The following is a 6,234-nucleotide window of genomic DNA, read 5'->3' as shown; positions in this document are numbered from 1 at the left end:
ATTCCTTTTAAATTCTCTTGAGAGAGTTGTTCGGGATGGCAGTCAGGGCTTGTCTGTCCTGCTTGGCCCAGCCCAGGCAGGGCTTTCCCAGCCACATTCCACACTCCATTGCCAGCTGGAGCCGCTGGTGCCTCTGAGTTGTGCTGCCCCAGCCCCAGGGACGCTCTCCTTGTCTGCCATTCCCCACGGTCTCTGGGCAGGGATGGCCTCAGTGGGGGCTGCTGACATCCTCAGCACCTTGGAGGCTGCTGCTGAATTTTCCTGCTCCAGAGGCTTGTTCAGCCTTCAGCTCTTGAGTGCAGGAATTCAATGTCCCAGGGCTCATTAACATTCAGAACACCTTAACAAGCCAAGCCTCTGGGGATAATTTGATTTTAATTTTCAAATAATTCGTGGCTAGGTAGATCTCAGTAGTGTATTCAAAATGAATACATGATATCTATAAAAAAGGAAGAAGAGGTTTTTAAGGTCCTGTTTAGTTATTTTTTCCTGTTAATTTATTTATATGTGCAATCTCCAGTTTACGCTGAATCCAAGTACCTCCTCATGCAGTTTGAATAGATATGAAAATCAAGACCCTCCATGGCTGACAATCAATCAGACTCTGTCCCTACCCCCACCCCACCATTTCCCCATCCAAGCCCTGGCACTCAGAGCAGCCTTGTGCAAATCTGAGCTCCCTCCAGCCCAGGCTGCACCTGCAGCTTTCAGCTCCTTGGCTCCAACTCCCACCTGCTTTCCTTGGAGAAGGAGCTGCCTGACACATTGACAGATGTTCATTTGATGTCAGCCAACAAAGCCAAGGGAAGGCACAGCTCCATCAAAATCAAAAGTCATTTCTCTGCTGGATATTAAATCCACTTTCCACAGCCAACAGTCTCAGAGCAATGGAAAACACCTTCTGTGCCCAGCACAGATCCCAAGGTCCCCCCCAAACCCTCCCTGCCCCAATTCTGCCCAGATTTGCTCTTTGCACACACGAGTCACAGGCTGAAGTCAGGAGCTCCCTCCATATCCAGAGGGATGAAAAGAGAGAAAGGGGATGAAGAGCTCTCCTGTGCAGAGCCAAGGTCCAAGTGCAGCCCTTGCACTGGGAACCACAACTCATAAGGTTTGTGTCCTTTGGGGTCAGGGCCTGGTGAGACTCGGAGGCACAGAAAGGTTTACTGCCAACAAACACAAGTTGAACATTAGAACAGTTTAATAACCATCACAGCTTTCCCTCAGCTCTCTTTGGTGTCTCAGCAGCTTCTGCCATGTCCACCATCCCCCAGGGATTTCTGTACAGGAAGAGTTTTAGACAAAGACATAGAAAAGGTAATTCTAGGATAGTTAAAAATTTAATTAGGATTTTGAGTAATGTGATATTTATTTCAATTTCAGAAATATTGAGGAACATCCTGAAGTTCAAAGCATGAATCCAGTCAGCTGTGAGGCACTCAAATGACCAGAAAGCATTTGGAGGAGGAAATCTGAGAAAAATGGAAGGGAAACAGATCCAGCTGGTCAAGTGAAGAGATGTCCTTCGACATGGCCATTTATCCAGGAGACCTGGAAACATCTGAAGGAAGGAGTGTCATGAAATATTAGACTGAATATTGATGGCAAAGGCAGAGGGGAAGATCAGTATTTCTTCTCCTGCCATCACTAAAAGGATCCACTAGATCCAGGAATTCCTGTTCCTGGTGGGAAAAAATTGCCATTTCTTAAAAGTATTTAAATGAGCTAGATAATAAAAATATGCTTGTATATTATGAGACCAATGGTGTTAAAACCTGTGCCCCTTTCCAGCAGACATCAGTTGTGTGCCCATGAACAGGCAGTGCCACTTGTGCCCTGAGGTGTGCCCCATGGCCTCCCTGCTGGGCAGCCTCTGCCAGCTCCTGCAGAGCCCCTGGCACCTGTGGGGCTGCACAGACAGCCCTGCCCCGGGCTCTGCCGGCCTCTGGGCCAGCAGAGAGGCAGCCAGGGCTGGCCATGGCCGGGAACAGGCCCTGAGCCCTGCAGGAGGATGGAGCTGGGCCACAGCCAAACTCAGCCCAGGCCAAAGCTGGGCTCAGCAGCCAGGGCTGCCAAGGGCTGGGCACAGAGGCTGGTGCTGACAAATGTCCTGGGCCCCCTCCCTGCTCTGTCCATGCCACCAAGGGCACAGAGCAGCCTCCTCTCTGGGCCACTTGCCTGTTTGCAATGCCTTGCACAGGCGCTGGCCCTGCCCCACAAGGCCTGGCCTGAGTCCTGCCCCTGCACGCTCAGCCAGGCTGAGATGGACACTGATGGTTTCTGGGCCAGGCTCTCTGAGCCCAGCCCAGCTCCCTGCAAGCTCTGCCAGCTGCCCTGAGCTCTGGGCAGCACCAAGGGCCTCTCCCCAGCCCAGCCCAGCCGGCTCTGGCCCCACAGCTCTGCTCAGGCCAGGCTGCTCTGGGCACTGCCCCACGGCCTCAGCCCCTGGCAAGGGCACAGCAGCAGCTGCAGCTGCCACAGGACTCAGCCCCAGCCATGGGGGAAGGGGCTTGGCCAAGGCCAAAGGAGGCTCCCTGGCTGCCCTGCTCCCATCTGCCTGAGGTGCTGAGAGCTCTGCAGCTCCTGCTGCCATCCCATCTGCCCAGGGCAGTATAAGAGCCCCAATCTTGGGGCCCTATGGAGCTGGTCCTGCTCCAGGCTCAGAGCCCATCCCAGAGCTGGGGCAGCCACAAAGCTGTGCCCATTTCTGCTCATTACTGCTGTGATGGGGATGGATCCTCAGCCACTTGGAGGCCGATGATGAATTTTACTGCTTCAGAGGCCTCTTCTTTCTTGAGGTTTTTCATTCAGGAATTCAGTTAGAAAAGCTCATGAATATTTGTTCAGAATACCAAAACAAGACAAGTCTCTGGGAATCATTCAAGTTTTTAATTCTTCAGAGGTTAATTAGTCACATTGCAGAAGTCTATTCAAAATGAATATACTATATTGAAAACAATGAAGAGAGAACTGTTTTGTCCAGTTCAGTTGTCTTTTCCAGTTTAGGTTGATATCAGCAATGTCCAATTTATATTGGCCTCCACCACCTTCTAATGCATTTGGAACAGATATGAAAATCAAGAGTCCTCATCACTGACAATCAAATCACACTTTGTCCCTCCCCCCTCCCCAACACTTCCGTCATCCAACCCTTCTACCCATTGGCTTTTGTCTCCCCGCAGCCCCCTGTGAAGAGCCTGGCTCTGTGTTCTCCATCCCCTCCTCACTGGCACTTCCAGGCTGGCATGAGGAGCCCCTCAGCCTTCCCTGCTCTGAGCTGGACCAGCCCAGCTCCCTCAGCCTCTGCTCACAGCCCAAGGGCTCCAGCCCAACCTTGGAGGCCCTTCCCAGACCCTGCTCCAGCTGCCAGACATATTTCCTGCCCTGGGCAACCCAAACCAGGCCACAGTGACCTGGATAATCCCTGTCCTTGATGTCCTGGTCACACAGCCCTGGCCCCTTGTCCCCTGTCAGGCTCTGGGGTGGATCCTGTGGAACACCCTCTGGTGGAGGCTGTGGCTCCAGGTGGGCCGGGGGGATCCCGGGGGACAGGGACCCTGCTGGGCATGAACAGCATTGGACTTGTTGGGAGAAACTGTGAGGGGGAGCTGGGGCAGAGTGACCAACCCAGTGACCTGACACAGCCCTGCCGGGATGTCACACAGCCCCTCTGGGATGTCTCAGACTGCTCTGTGATGTCACAGCCCATTGTCTAATGTCACACAGTTAGTCTCTGATGTCACAGCCAACTCTGTGATGTCACAGCCAGCTCTGTGATGTCACACCTCTGCCATGTGATGTCACAGACGCAGTTCTATGATGTCATAGTTCTTGATGACCTCACATAACCCACTCTGTGGCCTCATGTTACCAGATGATCAATTGTGTACACCAGGTTTGCTGACACCTGGAGCTTTTTCTCCAAAACCCCAGATCTATGGAAACCACACAATGCCCATTGTGTAAGAAGGGGAACTGGAAGTTCAGTAGCCTCAGTGTCCTGCCAGCTCAGCCAGGTGTCACAGACATCTTTTCATTAAAATCCTTTCATTAGGATTTTTCCAGCTGAAGCTGAGAAGTTTCAGCAACAAATGTAAACAATGGTTATCTGCTGCTGTGGAATGCAACAGGTGGATCCGTGATTGGTCTCCTGTGGATGTTTGGATTTACTGACCAGTCATGGCAGAGCTGGCTCTCGCTCTCTCTCTGAGACACAGATCTTTGTTATTAATTCTTTCTTTTTCTATTCTTAGCTTAGCTAGCCTTCTGAGAACCTTTTTCTTCTATTTATTTTAGTATAGTTATAATGTAGTATGTATACCATAAAATAATAAATCAAGCCTTCTGATCATGGATCAACATTCTTGCCTCTCTCTTCTCCTGCAACCCTTGTGACATATGAATGGGGATACAAGCATCATAACGTCACCCCAGGACACCATGTCACAGCCAGGCCCACTGGAACATTGGGGTCCACAACCACCAGGGACCACCAGAGAGACCTCCAGGACAGAAGAATGCATGGGTAAAGGGGAGGGGAAATATGTTAATGATTTTGGGGAAACCATTATCATATTTATGTTTAGTCTGGGAAAATCAATGAATATGTGTGCAAAATACAGAAAATTAACAAAAACTTTCCTGTACTCACCATGCACGGCTTTGGGTGGAGCTATCCCCCGTGCATCCATCTGAATAAAGAATGCTGCTTCTTAATGCTACATTGGGGTTAAAGAGTTTTCTGTTTTACCAAATTTTTGGTGACACTCCCACTGCCAAGGAAAGCTCTGTCTCCTGATGTTCACAAACAGAGAAGGGCTGGTGGCTGATGTGGGGCTCGGAGGCTGCCTGGGGCACAGTGACCATGAAATAATCAAGTTTTCAATGTTCTGTGAAAGAAGGAGGGGCAGCTACAAAACTTCTGCACTGGAATTAGGAAGGGCAGACTTTGGCCTATTTAGGATGCTGATTGGGGAGTATCAAATCAGGTACTGATTTTTTTGAAGGGAAACAGCCCTTAAAAACAAAGGGGTCCAGGAAGGATGGGCACATTTCAAGAAAGTAATCTTAAGAGGGAAGGAGCAGCCTGTCCCAGTGTGGCAAAAGATAAGCTGGTGAAAAAAATTACTTGCCTGGCTGCTCACGGAGCTTTTGTGGGAAGTCAAGGGAAAAAAGATGGAGCATCACCTTTAGACAGAAGGTCAGGACACTTAGGAAGTGTTTAAGGACGTTATTAGGTCATGCTGAAAGAAAAGTTGAGATGTGAAAGCTGTATTAGAGATTAACCAGGACACTTCCATGAAAAATAATAGTAAATATTTCTATAAATAAATTAATAGCAAACAATTGGATAAGGAGAACCTCTACTCTTTATTGGATGCACTGGAGAATATAGAAACTAAAGATAAGGAAAAGGCTGAACTACTTAACACCTTATTTGCCTCACTTTTCAATATTAGGACAGGCTGTCCTCAGGACAAGTGTTCTCCTGAGTTGGTAGGTGGGCACAGGGAGCAGAACAGCCCCCCTGTAATCCAGGAGGAAGCATCTGGGGACCGGCTGAGCCCCTCAGATGCTCACAGGTGTGTGGGATCAGATGGGATCCATCCCAGGGGGATGAGGGAGCTGTGGATGAGCTCCCCAAGCTGCTCTCCATCATTTACCATCAGTGCTGGCTCAGCAGGGAGGTCCCAGAGGACTGGAGGTGCCAGTGTGAGCCCATTCCCAAGAAGGGCTGGAAGGAGGAGCTGGGGAACTCCAGGCCTGTCAGCCTGACCTGGGTGCCTGGCAAGGCTATGGAACAGATCACCTTGAGTGCCATCACAGGGCACCCACAGGATGGCTGAGGGATCAGAGTCAGCCAGCGTGGATTTAGGGGTGGTAGGTCCTGCCTGACTAACCTGGTCTCCTTTTATGACCTGGTGACCCACCTGTGGATGCAGGAAAGGCTGTGGATGTTGTGTGCCTGGAATTCAGCAAAGCCTTTGACACTCTCTGACAGCATTCCCTGGAAAAGCTGCAGCCCACGGCTTGGGCAGGTTCCCTCCTGGCTGGCAGATTTAAGAGCTGGCTGGAGGCTGGGCCCAGAGAGTGGTGGGGATGGTGCTGCACCCAGCTGGTGTCCAGGCACCGGTGGTGTCCCCCAGGGATCTGTGCTGGGCCCAGTCCTGTTTAATATCTTCACCGATTATCTGGGTGAGGGGGTCGAGTCCACCATTCACAAATTGCAGATGG

The sequence above is a fragment of the Zonotrichia leucophrys genome, unplaced genomic scaffold (genome assembly GCF_028769735.1).
Source record: "Zonotrichia leucophrys gambelii isolate GWCS_2022_RI unplaced genomic scaffold, RI_Zleu_2.0 Scaffold_150_111975, whole genome shotgun sequence".
In the NCBI taxonomy this organism is placed as follows: Eukaryota; Metazoa; Chordata; class Aves; order Passeriformes; family Passerellidae; genus Zonotrichia; species Zonotrichia leucophrys.
Note: the sequence above shows the minus strand (reverse complement) of the source record.